Genomic DNA, 16,207 nt, shown 5'->3' with positions numbered 1-16,207 from the left:
ATCCCAATTTGTATAAATACATCCTGGGAGGTTGCTATAATTTGAATAGGTATTTCCCCCCATTAAATTCCCGTGTTTATATGCTTGACCCATAGGGTGTGGCCTAGTTGGAGAGGGTGTAGCCTTGTTTGAGGAAGTGTGCCACTATAGGGACAGTCTTTGAGGTCTTTTATATACGCTCAAGCTCAGCCTAGTCTTGAGCCAATCTCAACTTTGCTTCCTGGAGATCAGGGTGCTAAAGTCTTAGCTCCTTCTCCAAGCACCATATCGACCTGGACTTGGCCATGCTTCCCATGATGATATTGAAAAAATCCTCTGAATTTGTAAACCAGTCCCAATTAAGTGTTTTCCTTTATAAAATTCACCATGGCCGTGATGTCTCTTCACAGCCATGAAACCCTGACTGAAACAGAAGTACACCTAACAGCGCTGAAAGTTGCCCCAGCATGTCTCTGAAAACATGTTTCCTGAGCTTCGTTGTATTTTCAAAACATAGGAAAGTTAAAATGGAATCTGCATAATGGGTCCTAGTCTATCATAATTAATGTCCTCTTAACAAAAGAGAATCTAGAATAGGACCGCACAGAAAGCTAACCATGGAAGTTAAGCAAGAAGGCAGCCATTTGCAAGCCTAGCAGCTGGGCATCAGGACAAGCAAAATCTGCTGCTGCTTTTGTCTAGGAGGTCCAGCCTGAGCATGGTCCAGCCTGAGCAAGGTGAGGATGCAGTCTCTGGTGTTTCAGGCCTTGGACTTGGTCTTTCATTATTAGAGCCATGGCAAACCCACATGCAAGGAAACAGAGTAGATGTGTCAAGGAAGGTGAAATTTGGAAAGGACATAGAACTTGTTTTGTTTTTTTTTTTTTCTTCAGGCATTCAGGGCCTGGTGAGATAAACTCTGCTTTTTAAAATATCAACATGACCTTCAACGCTGCTTTGAAAAGGTTATTTAATATTGTTCCTTTTGATTCACACTTTAGCTCACTGTAGAATATTGTCTTTTTTTAAATTTAAATTATTTTATTTATTTACATTCCAGTCATTGCCTCCTTCTGTCCCCCCTTCCCACAGTTCCTCATCCCATTCATCCTCCCACTTGCCTCCAAGAGGGTGCTCTCCTCTCCATCAGACCTCCTCCTTCCCCCGGGCCTCAAATTTCTCCAGGATTAAACTTACCTTCTCCCACTAAGGCCCAAACAGGTAGTTCTTTGCTACATATGTTCCAGGGGCCTCTGACCAGCCCATGTATGCTCCTGGTTGGTAGATCAAATTCTAGGAGCTTCCTAGAGTCTGGGTTAGTTGAAACTCCTGGTCTTCCTATGGAGTCCCTTTCAGATTCTTCAATCCTTCCCCTATGTCAACCATAGGGCTTCTCTACTTCAGTCCAATGGTTGTGTGTAAGCTGTCTCAGTCAGCTGCTGGTAGGGCCTCTCAGAGGACAGTCATGCCAGGCTCCGGTCTGTAAGCACATCATAGCATAGTCAGGAGTTGGTGAACCCTCCATGAGATAGATCCCAAGTTGGGCCTGTCATTTTTCAGTCTCTTCTCCATTTTTGTCCTGCAGTTCTTTTAGATAGGAACAGTTCTGGGTCCAGAATATTGACTGCGGGTTATTAACCCTATCCTTCCTCTTGAGGCCCTGTCTTTCAACTGGAGGTGGACTCTTCAAGTTCCCTTTCCTCAATGTTGGGCATTTTGGCTAAGGTCACCTCCAACCCCGGTCTCTGGTACTCTCTAGGGGGTCCCCCAAACTTCCACTTCCTGAGGCTGCTTATTTCCACTTATTTCTTGGTCCTCTGGGGTTCTCTCCTGTCTCCTCCCCCTATCTGATCCTGTTCTCCTTTCTCCCTCCCAAATACCTCCCTCCCTCTGCCCCCTGTGGTTATTTCCTTCCCCCTTCTAAGTGGGGTTGAAACCTTCTCACTTCGGCATTTCAGCTTGTCACACTTCCTACAGTCTGTTGGTTATATCCTATGTATTCTGTACCTTTTGGGTAATATCCACTTATCAGTGAGTACATACCATGCATGTCCTTTTGAGTCTGAGTTACCACGCTCAGGATGATATTTTCTAGGTCCATCCATTTGCTTGCAAAATTCATGACGTCCTCATTTTCAATAACTCAACAGTATTCCATTGCATAAATGTACCACTTTTTTTTGTCTCCATTCTCAGGTTGAGGGAGTAGTCTCTTAGAAGCAAAGGGAGGGAAGATGGGAAGGGTGTTGCTGAAGGGAGACCAGGAAGGGGGGCAACATTTGAATTGTAAATAAATAAAATAATCTCTAAAATAAAAAGTTTAAGCCAGGGCATCTCTCGAACTGCATTGCTTCTGTGAAGAATACACATGCCCTCATGTTCAGGGAGATCATAGGGAGTAGAATCAAAGTGACTAGTTTTTAGCAGCTTAGCATTATTATCTGACTACATAAATAGGATTTGAAGAATGTTCACTGAAAGATAAAAACTAGACTGTTCAGTATGGGATGAGAAGGAAGGGTGTGGGCAGGGGAGGGACAGATGGCATGGTGGAAAGGGAAGTACAGTACAAACATGTTAACTTTCCTCTTTACTTTCATTTGGAGGGCTCCAGTTTGCAAGGAGTGTAGTAGCTCTCAATGTGTCAGGGAAGTCTTGTGTCCCCTCAAGCTATGACTCGGAGTCTACATTTGCTGGCTACCATTTGTCCACTTCTGTGTCTAATCAAACATATTATTGCTAATTCACATGGTTTCTTAAGCTGGAGAAAAGGTTGAGATTATTTTTCTAAATTTTTAGTAATTTATTAATTACCGACTTAGAAAGCATTTCTAAAATTTGATCTTGCTCCCAGTTTCTCTAGATAAAGGTATTATTTTAAAACTAAGCATTTCTATCACCGGAGTTTCTTGTTCATAATTCTGCCATCAGATGCTCATAATTCACCTTAGGGAAAGTGAAGGGATGTCTAGTATAAATTCAACTGGGTTGATACTAAATATTCTTGTTAATCTCATAAAATATGAAATTCAATACATATATAAATGTAGAATTGATTTTTTTGAAATTGTTTTTTCTGGAGGTTATAATTGTCTCCCTAAATGTTATTTCTTAAATGTGGTTGCATTTCTTCTCTTCGTTACTTAAATAGAGTCTTATTTCTGTATAACTGAGGAAAGCCTTCCCTCAGACCATTTTGCTTCTGCTCTTGACTGTGGGCTTCCAGGTATACAGCACCATATCCAGCTATATTTTTTTGTTTTACTAACATTTTAATAGTTACAGGTTTTGTTACTCAGTACAAATTATATTATATTATATAGTAACTTGTCAAATCAATTTATATTTTAACCTATATTTACTATGCTTATTAGTAGGTGTGTGTGCTATTTACATACACACACACACACACACACACTCACACACACACACAGTATACATTGATTAAATGCACTCCCCCTTTTATATTCCTTCTCCCACTCTTGTCATTTTCCAGCTTCTAGAAATCTGTCTTATATTTCAGTCAATTTCTTTTCTTTTATTAAGAATTCACGTGAAAGAGACCTTTCGATATTTATCTTTCTGAGTCTGACTTCTGTCAGTTACTTTTTAATTAGCTACCAGATGAAACTTCATCTCTCGGGAGGCCGTACATCATTGGTCATTGCATGGAAATGAAAACTCCCGGAGCACAGAGTCGCTTCTGGTGAAGTATTACTTAACCGAACTGGGCAACAGCACAGCACATGACATTCCACAGAGCACGGAGGTTGGACTTATTATCTCTAATTACTAGTTTCAGAAATGGATGTCACCTTGCTTTCCCCTAAACTTCGACTTTAGTGGCGTTCCCAAGCCTTCAAGTCATTTTATCCATGGGTGTGCCTACGTTACTGCTGAAATGAATGCACGCATCAGCACAATGCTGCACCCGATATTGCTTGTCTAAGCCCTTCTGGCGTCTACTCATCTGCTTGAGCAGACTCCCGCCCGTCTGATTCTCCTTACAAGTGGTCAGTGTAGATGAGCAGATGTTGTTCAGCTGCAGTTGAACAAGCTATTTCCTCAACAGCTTTACGCCATGAACAGCTTTCAGACCTTTCCGGTGGTCCCCTTGTTGTGTTTTCTCTTACACGGGACTTGAAAGTGCATGACAGTCTCGATCACTTCTCTTCTCTGGTAGCGTGGGAAGCAACCGTTAGCACCGGGAACACGAGTCAGTAGGGGTGAAGCTTCTGGGGACTGGCTTGATTTCTCCATGTTTGAAGGCATGTTGTCTTCATCGACAGGGCTTTACCATCAGGTGATGGAGAGTGATCAACAGCCTTGGTAACAGCCTGCGATGTTTGGGGGTGGGTTGTGGAACCCACAGAAAAGAAAAGGAACCCATTTCTAGAACTGGAGGTTTTACTTGGAGGCATAAGATATCTAGTTGGGACATTGTTTTCCCTACGATGTGGTGACTCCATTTTTAAATTCCTTCCCTATTATATTTTGAAGAAACTTCTACAATAGCAAGTTTTTATATGGCTTTTTAAGTGGCTTGTGAGCCTTAGAACAGTTGTATTTGTTTTTACCCTAGGCCTCTGTTTCTTGGTCACCAAAGCACTGTATGGGATGGGTTTCAGCTCATGGAGTCGGCCTTAAGTCAAAGCAGACATTGGCTGATTACTCCCACAAGCTTTGTGCATTTGGCCATCTATTCAACTAGGTACAATCCAAACGTGAGACTGGAAACTTTATTCGGTGACAAAGGATGTCCAATTACAGTTCTGTTTCTCCCACTATTTGGAGAGTTCACATAGATCGACTTCATATATTTTAGAAAGTTTCTGATGTATGAAGTGCATTATCCTGCTAATGGCCCTTCATTTTGCGGTTCCTCTCCATATTCTCTCCAATGTTTCCCTCCTTTCCTTTCCCGTGACACTTTATCCTCCCATTCTAGTCTCTGCCCCCATACATCCGTAACTATCTATTTGTTTTCATTTTTTCTAGGGAGATCTATATGTTCCCCCCCACTAATCCCTTACTCTCCCTAACCTCTGTGGTCACACGGGTTATAGTTATACATCATTGGCAATAGAGCTCATATTCATAAGTGAATACATTCTTGTTCAGGTTACCTCACTCTGGAGGATTCTATTGATTTTTTTCCCCCTAATTCTGTCATTTACCTGAGAACTTCATGACTTCATGTTTTTTAACAGCCGAGTATCACCACACCATGTAAATGTACCACTTATCTTTAGTCCCTTCATCCGTTGAGGGACATCTAGATGGTTTCTGATTTCTGGCTCTTATGAATAGAGCAGCCATGAACATAGTTGTGTAAGTGTCACTGCGGGAAGACAGAATATCCTTTGGTTATATGCCTATGAGGGGTATAGGCTAGAGCTTGAGGTAGATCCATTTCCCTCTCTCTAAGGAACCACCCAATGGTTTCCATAGTAGCTGTACAAGATTGCACTCCCATAAGCCGTGGTGGAGCGTTCCTTTTATCCCTCATCCAGACCAGCATAAGTTATCATGTGTTTTATTGGCCATTCTGATTGGTAAGATGAACTCTTAAAGTAGTTTTGATTTGTATTGCCTTGATAACTAGAGATGTTGCACTTTTAAGTGTTTTTCGGCAATTTGAGTTTCCTCTTTTGAGAATTCTCTGTTTAGATCTGTCACCCATTTTTAATTGGGTTTTTCTTATTGATATCTAAATTTTGTGTATGTTTGTGTTCTTTATATAAACGGATGTGATCCCTCGATCAGATGTGCAGTTGGTTTAAAAAAAAACTTTTTCTTACTGTGTTGTCTGCTGCTTTGATCAAATGACAGTGTCCATCGTCTTACAGGAGATTCTCAGGAGTTTCCGTGTCTCCCGCCTTATGTTGAGGTCATTTATCTATTTGGAGTTGAGTTTCATGCAGGGTGGTATGTATGGATCTCTTTGTATGCTTCTACATCCTGACATCCAGTTGGACCAGCACCATTTTTTGAAGATCCTGTCTTTTTACCACTGTATATTTCTGCCTCCTTTATGTAAAAAAAAAAAAAAATCGCATGTGCTGATTTGCTTCCGGGTCTTCAATTTGATTCAATTGATCAATATCACTGTTTTTGTGTCAATACTAGGCTGTTTTGTTACTATAGCTTGATTTTAGAACATGAAATCAGAGGTGGTGATATCCTAGGAACTCTTATATTATTTTGGATTTTATTTTGTATATTTGTTTCTATATGAAGGTGACAATTATCCTTTCAAGATCCGCGAAGAATTGTGTTGAAATCTTGATGGGGTTGCTTGAATGTATAGGTTGCTTCTAGTAGAACACCATTTCTATTATATATTAACCCTACTAATCCATGGGCATAAAAAATTGTTCTATCTTCTGGTATTTTCTTCAATTTCGTTCTTCACTGAAAAATAGTTTCTAATTATACAAGTCTTTCACTTATTTGGTTTGAGTTACCCAAGATATTTTATATTGTTTGAGGCTATTTTGAAAGGTGTTATTTTCTTATTTTCTTTATTTCTTTCTTAGTCCATTTGTCATTTGAATACAGGAAGGCTACAAAATTTTCTAGTTATTTTTGTATCCTGCTGCTTTGCCTCAAGTGTTTGTCAGCTATAATAGTTCCCGGAGGATACTTGAATACACTATCATATCATCTGCAAATAGAAATGCTTTTAATTCTTTCAGTCCAACTTGTATCCCTTGATTTCCTTGAGTTATCTTATTACTCTAAGATTTCAAGTACAGTATTAAATAGATGTAGAAAGAGTGAACAACCTTGTATGTATTTAATGTTTTTTCATACCTTTAATTACTGAAAGATCCCTTATGAAAAGCTTAAATCTCTAAATTCTTGCTTTTAATTTGTTTGTCTTACAATAATATCCACAAGCAAATTTAGCAGATATCTTCCAGTTACTGTTTTTCTCTCAGTATACTATAAAGTCACCCTATTCTCACAAAGAATAATATTTCAGAGAAATTAGCAACTAGAAGCACGTGGCTCAAAGTGTATCACCTTAGTAGAAGGCAGAATGTCACAATAATGTAAATCATTCTTAGGGCTAGCCTTCTTCAGGAACTAATGGCATGATTGACAGCTTCTACAGAGGCTGTTGAACAACTCTCTTGTGAGCAAATTTCCACGTGGACTCACAGAACTTCTGCATCTGAGGAAGTAGATACTCGAATTATTCTTCAAGGAAACTCAGACCACCTTAAGGAGAAACAGCAGTGCGGTGAAAATGCTGTGTGAAATTTCTCTGTAAATGGTCTGTCCTGAACTAATCACCCGTTGCAAAGGGAATGCACATATTTTTGTTGGTGGTGTTTATGTGCTGTTTAAACCAGTAGCCATTTTTGTTTTGTTTTGTTTTGATTGTTTATAATTCAACCTAAAATATACCAGGTTATAAAGGTAAAAGTTGAAATAGAAATACCCTCTGGGAAGTATCTGAAACTATAGAACTTGCCAAAGTTTTCTGGTGATAGAGCTCATGGTTCCCAACTTTCCTGAATATAAATTAGATGTTCTTATGGGTAAGTCAGAACATACATGCCTTATCCAATGGCAAGGTAATTTACAAAGGGCTAGAGAGCTGAGTTTCTTTCGCCATAAGTTCTTACATGTCTGTTATGTAAACAGATTTGCCCATGCAACCACATAAATGTAGAGACCCATAGTTTAGGCCGAAACTGAATCCCTTCTCACTGCTAACTGGGCTACTAGTGTAGATATTAACTTCTAACTACAATTACCTCTGACAACAAGAATGTTGGAGGTGTAGAATATTTCTTTAGACTTTAAAGGACTGACATTTAGGGGAAACAGTATTTTGTTACAGTAGAACTTACTTTAGTAACATGCCAGATATACATTATTTGTAACCATGAAAGCTTCCATTAGTATGAAGAAATATAAGAATACAAATAACTTATACTGTGAAAAATGGTTTAATTCTATATGACTTATTATATAGCCTCCAAACTATGGAGACTTGTATCAAACCAGTGCCTTATATTTCTACAAAGTTTATTTTTCCCATGTACCATTCAAACACAAACATGAAGTAAAGATTACCAGCCTCAAGGTTGTGAAAATTATGATCACTAGAATATAGTCTTGGGTTTGATTGATGGAACACCTGTCTTACCCTGTACATCTCCATGTATGCATTCCACTAGATTGGGTGGGATCCACCCTGTGTAGTAGGAAAATCAGTATTCCAGATAATAAACTTTCCCATTCAGGCTCCTCCCTGACTACGCTAGGGAATAGCTAGTAGGTATCTCTCAGGGAAGAAGTCAAACAGTATTTTAAAAAGTTAATGAGAGAGAGACCTCACCGCCTGGTCAGGTGGGCACTCCTGAGGCTGCAGAGCGGAGGAGACCACCAACACTGCCCACCCCTGCCCACATCCCTGGCCCAAGAGGAAACTGTAATAAACAGTTCTCTGCACCCAAATCCCGTGGGAGGGAGAGCTAAACCTACAGAGAGGCAGACACGCCTGGGAAACCAGAAGAGACTGCACTCTGCGCACATCCAGACGCCAGAGGAAAACACCAAACGCCATCTGGAACCCTGGTGCACGGAGGCCCCTGGAAAGAGCGGCGCAGATCTCCTCGGTTGCTGCCGCCGAGGAGAGGACTTAGGCAGTACCCCACGAGCACACTTGAGCCTCGGAACCTCAGGTAGGACCAACTTTTCCCCTGCAAGTGACCTGGCTGGTGAACTCAGGACACACAGAGGCAGAATTCCTCTGAGACCGGGCACTTCCTGTGTTTACCGGAAGTCCCACACCCGCGGATCCCGGCCCGCAGCAGCTCTCTGCTCCCAAACCCCGTGGGAGAGAGACCTCACCGCCTGGTCAGGTGGGCACTCCTGAGGCTGCAGAGCAGAGTAGACCACCAACACTGCCCACCCCTGCCCACATCCCTGGCCCAAGAGGAAACTGTATAAGGCCTCTGGGTTCCCGTAGGGGAGGGCCCAGGAGCGGCAGGACCCCTGCGCCTGAGACACTGCCAGAACCTGAAGGAAACAGACCAGATAAACAGTTCTCTGCACCCAAATCCCGTGGGAGGGAGAGCTAAACCTACAGAGAGGCAGACACGCCTGGGAAACCAGAAGAGACTGCACTCTGCGCACATCCAGACGCCAGAGGAAAACACCAAACGCCATCTGGAACCCTGGTGCACGGAGGCTCCCGGAAAGAGCAGCACAGATCTCCTCGGTTGCTGCCGCCGCGGAGAGGTCTTAGGCAGTACCCCACGAGCACACTTGAGCCTCGGAACCTCAGGTAGGACCAACTTTTCCCCTGCAAGTGACCTGCCTGGTGAACTCAAGACACAGGCCCACAGCAACAGCTAAAGACCTGTAGAGAGGAAAAACTACAAGCCCGAAAGCAGAACACTCTGTCCCCATAACTGGCTGAAAGAAAACAGGAAAACAGGTCTACAGCACTCCTGACACACAGGCTTATAGGACAGTCTAGCTACTGTCAGAAATAGCAGAACAAAGTAACACTAGAGATAATCTGATGGCAGGAGGCAAGCGCAAGAACCCAAGCAACAGAAACCAAGACTACATGGCATCATCGGAGCCCAATTCTCCCACCAAAATAAACATGGAATATCCAAACACACCAGAAAAGCAAGATCTACTTTCAAAATCATATTTGATCATGATGCTAGAGGCCTTCAAGAAAGACGTGAAGAACTCCCTTAGAGAACAAGTAGAAGCCTACAGAGAAGAATCGCAAAAATGCCTGAAAGAATTCCAGGAAAACACAATCAAACAGTTGAAGGAATTAAAAATGGAAATAGAAGCAATCAAGAAAGAACACATGGAAACAACCCTGGATATAGAAAATCAAAAGAAGACACAAGGAGCTGTAGATAGAAGCCTCACCAACAGAATACAAGAGATGGAAGAGAGAATCTCGGGAGCAGAAGATTCCCTAGAAATCATTGACTCAACTGTCAAAGATAATGTAAAGCGGAAAAAGCTACTGGTCCAAAACACACAGGAAATCCAGGACTCAATGAGAAGATCAAACCTAAGGATAATAGGTATAGAAGAGAGTGAAGACTCCCAGCTCAAAGGACCAGTGAATATCTTCAACAAAATCATAGAAGAAAACTTCCCTAACCTAAAAAAAGAGATACCCATAGGCATACAAGAAGCCTACAGAACTCCAAATAGATTGGACCAGAAAAGAAACACCTCCCGTCACATAATAGTCAAAATACCAAACGCACAAAATAAAGAAAGAATATTAAAAGCAGTAAGGGAAAAAGGTCAAGTAACATATAAAGGCAGACCTATCAGAATCACACCAGACTTTTCGCCAGAAACTATGAAGGCCAGAAGATCCTGGACAGATGTCATACAGACCCTAAGAGAACACAAGTGCCAGCCCAGGTTACTGTATCCTGCAAAACTCTCAATTAACATAGATGGAGAAACCAAGATATTCCATGACAAAACCAAATTTACACAATATCTTTCTACAAATCCAGCACTACAAAGGATAATAAAGGGTAAAGCCCAACATAAGGAGGCAAGCTATACCCTAGAAGAAGCAAGAAACTAATCGTCTTGGCAACAAAACAAAAAGAAAAGCACACAAACATAACCTCACATCCAAATATGAATATAACAGGAAGCAATAATCACTATTCCTTAATATCTCTCAACATCAATGGCCTCAACTCCCCAATAAAAAGACATAGATTAACAAACTGGATACGCAACGAGGACCCTGCATTCTGCTGCCTACAGGAAACACACCTCAGAGACAAAGACAGACATTACCTCAAGGTGAAAGGCTGGAAAACAACTTTCCAAGCAAATGGTCAGAAAAAGCAAGCTGGAGTAGCCATTCTAATATCAAATAAAATCAATTTTCAATTAAAAGTCATCAAAAAAGATAAGGAAGGACACTTCATATTCATCAAAGGAAAAATCCACCAAGATGAACTCTCAATCCTAAATATCTATGCCCCAAATACAAGGCACCTACATACGTAAAAGAAACCTTACTAAAGCTCAAAACACACATTGCACCTCACACAATAATAGTGGGAGATTTCAACACCCCACTCTCATCAATGGACAGATCATGGAAACAGAAATTACACAGAGATGTAGACAGACTAAGAGAAGTCATGAGCCAAATGGACTTAACAGATATTTATAGAACATTCTATCCTAAAGCAAAAGGATATACCTTCTTCTCAGTTCCTCATGGTACTTTCTCCAAAATTGACCATATAGTTGGTCAAAAAACGGGCCTCAACAGGTACAGAAAGATAGAAATAATCCCATGCGTGCTATCAGACCACCACGGCGTAAAACTGGTCTTCAATAACAATAAGGGAAGAATGCCCACATATACGTGGAAATTGAACAATGCTCTACTCAATGATAACCTAGTCAAGGAAGAAATAAAGAAAGAAATTAAAAACTTTTTAGAATTTAATGAAAATGAAGGGACAACATACCCAAACTTATGGGACACAATGAAAGCTGTGCTAAGAGGAAAACTCATAGCGCTGAGTGCCTGCAGAAAGAAACAGGAAAGAGCATATGTCAGCAGCTTGACAGCACACCTAAGAGCTCTAGAACAAAAAGAAGCAAATACACCCAGGAGGAGTAGAAGGCAGGAAATAATCAAACTCAGAGCTGAAATCAACCAAGTAGAAACAAAAAGGACCATAGAAAGAATCAACAGAACCAAAAGTTGGTTCTTTTAGAAAATCAACAAGATAGATAAACCCTTAGCCAGACAAATGAAACTCAAGACGGATAATCAAAATGTGAATGCTTCACTCCTTCTCTAAAAGGAGAACAAGAATACCCTTGGCAGGGAAGGGAGAGGCAAAGATTTAAACAGAGACTGAAGGAACACCCATTCAGAGCCTGCCCCACATGTGGCCCATACATATACAGCCACCCAATTAGACAAGATGGATGAAGCAAAGAAGTGCAGGCTGACAGGAGCCGGATGTAGATCGCTCCTGAGAGACACAGCCAGAATACAGCAAATACAGAGGCGGATGCCAGCAGCAAACCACTGAACTGAGAATAGGTCCCCTGTTGAAGGAATCAGAGAAAGAACTGGAAGAGCTTGAAGGGGCTCGAGACCCCAAAAGTACAACAGTGTCAAGCAACCAGAGCTTCCAGGGACTAAGCCACTACCTAAAGACTATACATGGACTGACCCTGGACTCTGACCCCATAGGTAGCAATGAATATCCTAGTAAGAGCACCAGTGGAAGGGGAAGCCCTGGGTCCTGCTAAGACTGAACCCCCAGTGAACTAGACTATGGGGGGAGGGTGGCAATGGGGGGAGGGTTGGGAGGGGAACATCCATAAGGAAGGGGAGGGGGGAGGGGGATGTTTGCCCGGAAACCGGGAAAGGGAATAACACTTGAAATGTATATAAGAAATACTCAAGTTAATAAAAAAAGAAAAAAGAAAAAAAAGTTAATGAACATTTATGGTATTATTTTTATATATTTATTTTAAATGGATATTTTATGCATTTACATTTCACATGTTATCCCCTTTCCCCTCTCTCTTATTTTCCTACCCCTCCCCTGGCTTCTACAAAGATGCTCCCACTCCCTCCCTCCCACTCCTGCCACCTCAACACCCTGGCATTCCACTCTACTGGGGAAACCCATATATGAGCCTTCAGAGGACCATGGGCTTCTCCTCCTACCGGTGCCATATAAGCCATGTGGTTCCTCCATGTGTACTCTTTGGTTGGTGTTTTACTCCCTGGGAGCTCTGGAGGGTCTGGTTAGTTGATATTGTCCTATGGGCTTGCAAACCCCTTCAGTTCCTTCAGTTCTTTCTCTAACTCCTCCATTGGGGTCCCTTTGTTCAGTCCTATGGTTAGCTGCAAGCATCCTCATCTAAATCAGTAAGGCTCTGGCAGAGCCTCTCAGGAGATACATATCAGGCTCTGGTCAGCAAGCACTTCTTGGCATCAGCAATAGTGACTAGGTTTGGTGGCTGCATGTAGGATGGATCCCCAGGTGTGGCAGTCTCTGGATGGCCTTTCCTTCCGTCCCTACTCACTCTTTGTTCCTTTATTTCCTCCCAGGATTAGTGAGTATTTTGTTTCCCATTCTAAAACTGACTGAAGCATCCACATTTTGGTCTCCCTTCTTCTTGAGCTTCATATGGTCTGTGAATTGACTGTTGGGTATTCCGAGCTTTTGGGCTAATATCCACTTATGAGTGATTGCACATCATGTGTGTTATTTTGTGACTGGGTTACTCACTCAGGTTGATATTTTTTAGTTCCATCCATTTGTCTAAGAATTTCATGTAGTCATTGTTTTTAATAGCTGAGTTGGGTAAATGTACCCCATTTTCTGTATCCATTCATCTGTTGAAGGACATTTGAGTTCTTCCCAACTTCTGGCTATTATAAATAAGGGTGCTATGAACATAGTGGAGCATGTGTCCTTGCTATATGTTGGAGAATGTTTTGGTTGTATGCCTAGGAGTGGTATAGCTGGGTCCTCAGGTAGTACTATAGTACTATTCAGGTAGTAGTATTTTCTGAAGAACCGCCAGACTGATTTCCAGAGTTGTTTTACCAGCTTGCAATCCCACCAACAATGGAGGAAGGTTCCCATTTATGGTAATATTGAGATTATTTTTCAGTTATACATCAAAAAAGGAAGCTTTGTAGAAAATATTCAGATTCAGGAAGACTGTGTTAAAACTGAGAATAAAAAAACTGAAACAGTTGCTATAACTGTTTGTCTTGGGGCAAAAAGTACAACCCAGAATGTACATCAAGAGAGGCTTACAGAGATCAATACAGGAGACACTGAGGTCAATGAATAGGACCCTCAGAATTCAAAGGCAATAATGATTTTTAAAAATATCCCCCTGACATAACATTATAAGACAAAGAATTTCCAAAGATGTCATCAAATTGTTTTCTGTTGGCCATGTATGAACTGGATTTGCAGCATACTTTAAGAGTAGTTTGGTCTCATTTTCCCTAGCAAGAAATTAAATTTTTATTTGCAAGTGGTTATCAAGTGAAGATACATTCCAAGTTAGGGATGAGGTAGGTGTCCACTTGTCCTTTTAACTCTAGGAACAATCAAATTGTATCATTTTCTAGTTTTTATTTTTTATTTATTTTTATCCTTTCTTTCATTACCCTGCAGGTCCTTTGAATATGAATAATGACTTCCAGTTTCATGTTTTTATAGGATTCTAGTGGGTACAAGCAAGTGAGTTTCTGTGTCTATATCTGTTTCTTGTTTTTTTTCTTGGGTTCTTTTTCTTCTGTTCTGACCCATTGCAATGTGCTTGTTTTTATCATATCATATTGCACCATACTGTACTATATTATATTATTTGTGTTATAAACACTTAGTAACCTGATATTTTCTAATGAGAGGCAGAAAGGGGATGGTTCTGGATGAAAGGGGGTGTGGGGCATATTTGGGAGGAGTAGAGGGAGCAGAAAACGTAATCAGGATGTATTATGTAAGAAAAATTCATTATATGAGAAGAATTCAAATATTATAATTAAAAAGGAATAGGTGAATAGATAGTTATAGAAGGAAAAATAACAGCTTCACATTAATATCGTGGATGAGGACAGATTCTACCAGTTTAATGAGTCTTTGTGGAAATTCACTAAATCTACAGAAACTATATCTAAAGTTTCAAGCTGATGCTTTGCAAACAATGAAGTATCATAATAATATGAGACTCATTGGCAAGGCCTTGATGGAATAAGCCCAAACTCCAATCCATCATCTACACACTTTATGGGAAACTTAATATGAAATATTAATTACTACCCAGCTAATCTGTAATGAAATAAAATGGAAACTCTTAGTAACTTTGCATGACATTTTCTGTTTCCAAGGATGTGTCCAGACAACATAGGGGCGCTAAAAGGAAGTGCAGCAAGCTAAAGAAACTGAAGACTGTAACTAACCAGTGGGTCCAGAACTACTCACCCAAAATCTTGAGAGATCTAAGTCCTTGTCACACAGATGAGTTTAGCTTTTTTCTTTGTTCAACCCAGGATGTCAAAGGCCTATTACCAATGCACAGAAAGACTATGACTTCAAGCTCACTTGAATGCCATAAAAGTAAATGACATTTTACTTCAGTATATGGTCCAGATGATAAAATGTCTGGAAAAGGGGGGAGAGGGGAGGGGGATTTTTGCCCGGAAACCGGGAAAGGGAATAACACTCGAAATGTATATAAGAAATACTCAAGTTAATAAAAAAAAAAGAAAAAAGAAAAAAAAATGTCTGGAAAAAACTCCCACAAATATGTCTGTGGGTTACCCTCATAGGTTGATGTCATATTATGTCATCAGATGTCAGATTGATGGTAGATCAGTGCTAGTTAACTGAGTCATCTTCTGGGTTTGAAATGGAATAAATTGGTCAAAAATTTCTCAACGTAACTCTTGTAATTAAGGACTGCACATTTTTGAAGGCAGGAAATCATACGATAATTTAATTTAAAAATGAAGTTTGCATACTATTTAAGTTTTTCTCTTCTGGTGACTTTAAAAGGAAATATTTAAGCAAATATGAAAACATTATTTAAAGAAGCTTTATTGTGAAATTTAATGTATTTGTTCAGTAAATACATAATTCCGTGTCCACTTATTTAGATACAGTTACAGAAATTCATATCTTAAATGCCTAAAATGTTACAGAATAAAGCTAACTATGGCATATTTATGCATGGAGGTGGTGGTCATTATAGCTTTTGATGCTATAGTACTATATTTATTAAAATCCAGAAGTCCTTATACACATTTAAAGAAAGGCATGTCACAATGTTGCATACTCTCATATACAGACACATGTATATACATAACAAAGATGGATACCCTCTTCTTGTCATGTGTGAGTTCTTTGTCCCTAGGAGAACACCCTATCCCATAATAACAAGACTCTTTCTGGTTCTCTAACCCTTTCCCAAAGATGTCTTTCCTTTAGCATATTTTGGATAAAAACTCTCTCCACAAGACTTGACCTAAATCATTCTGTTCTGATTTCCCTCCCATGCCTGGTTAGCTCCTCCAGCTTCCTCCTCATTGTTGCCAGTCACTTTGGTACTTCCTGTCTTCCTCTTGTAAAGTGCTATTTATAATAATAGCTATATTAAGCTATCTCCTGTTATTGGTTTTTAATGGATGACTTGT

General features: G+C 40.4%; 1 pseudogene; it reads left to right on the top strand.

The window, feature by feature from the left end:
* Positions 1 to 16,207, top strand: part of Timm21-ps1 (translocase of inner mitochondrial membrane 21, pseudogene 1) — a 109,337-nt pseudogene that overhangs the window by 24,291 nt on the left and 68,839 nt on the right.

This window comes from Rattus norvegicus, chromosome 20, assembly GCF_021556685.1.
Source record: "Rattus norvegicus strain SHRSP/BbbUtx chromosome 20, alternate assembly SHRSP_T2T, whole genome shotgun sequence".
In the NCBI taxonomy this organism is placed as follows: domain Eukaryota; kingdom Metazoa; phylum Chordata; class Mammalia; order Rodentia; family Muridae; genus Rattus; species Rattus norvegicus.
This window is presented reverse-complemented; position numbering and strand designations above follow the sequence as displayed.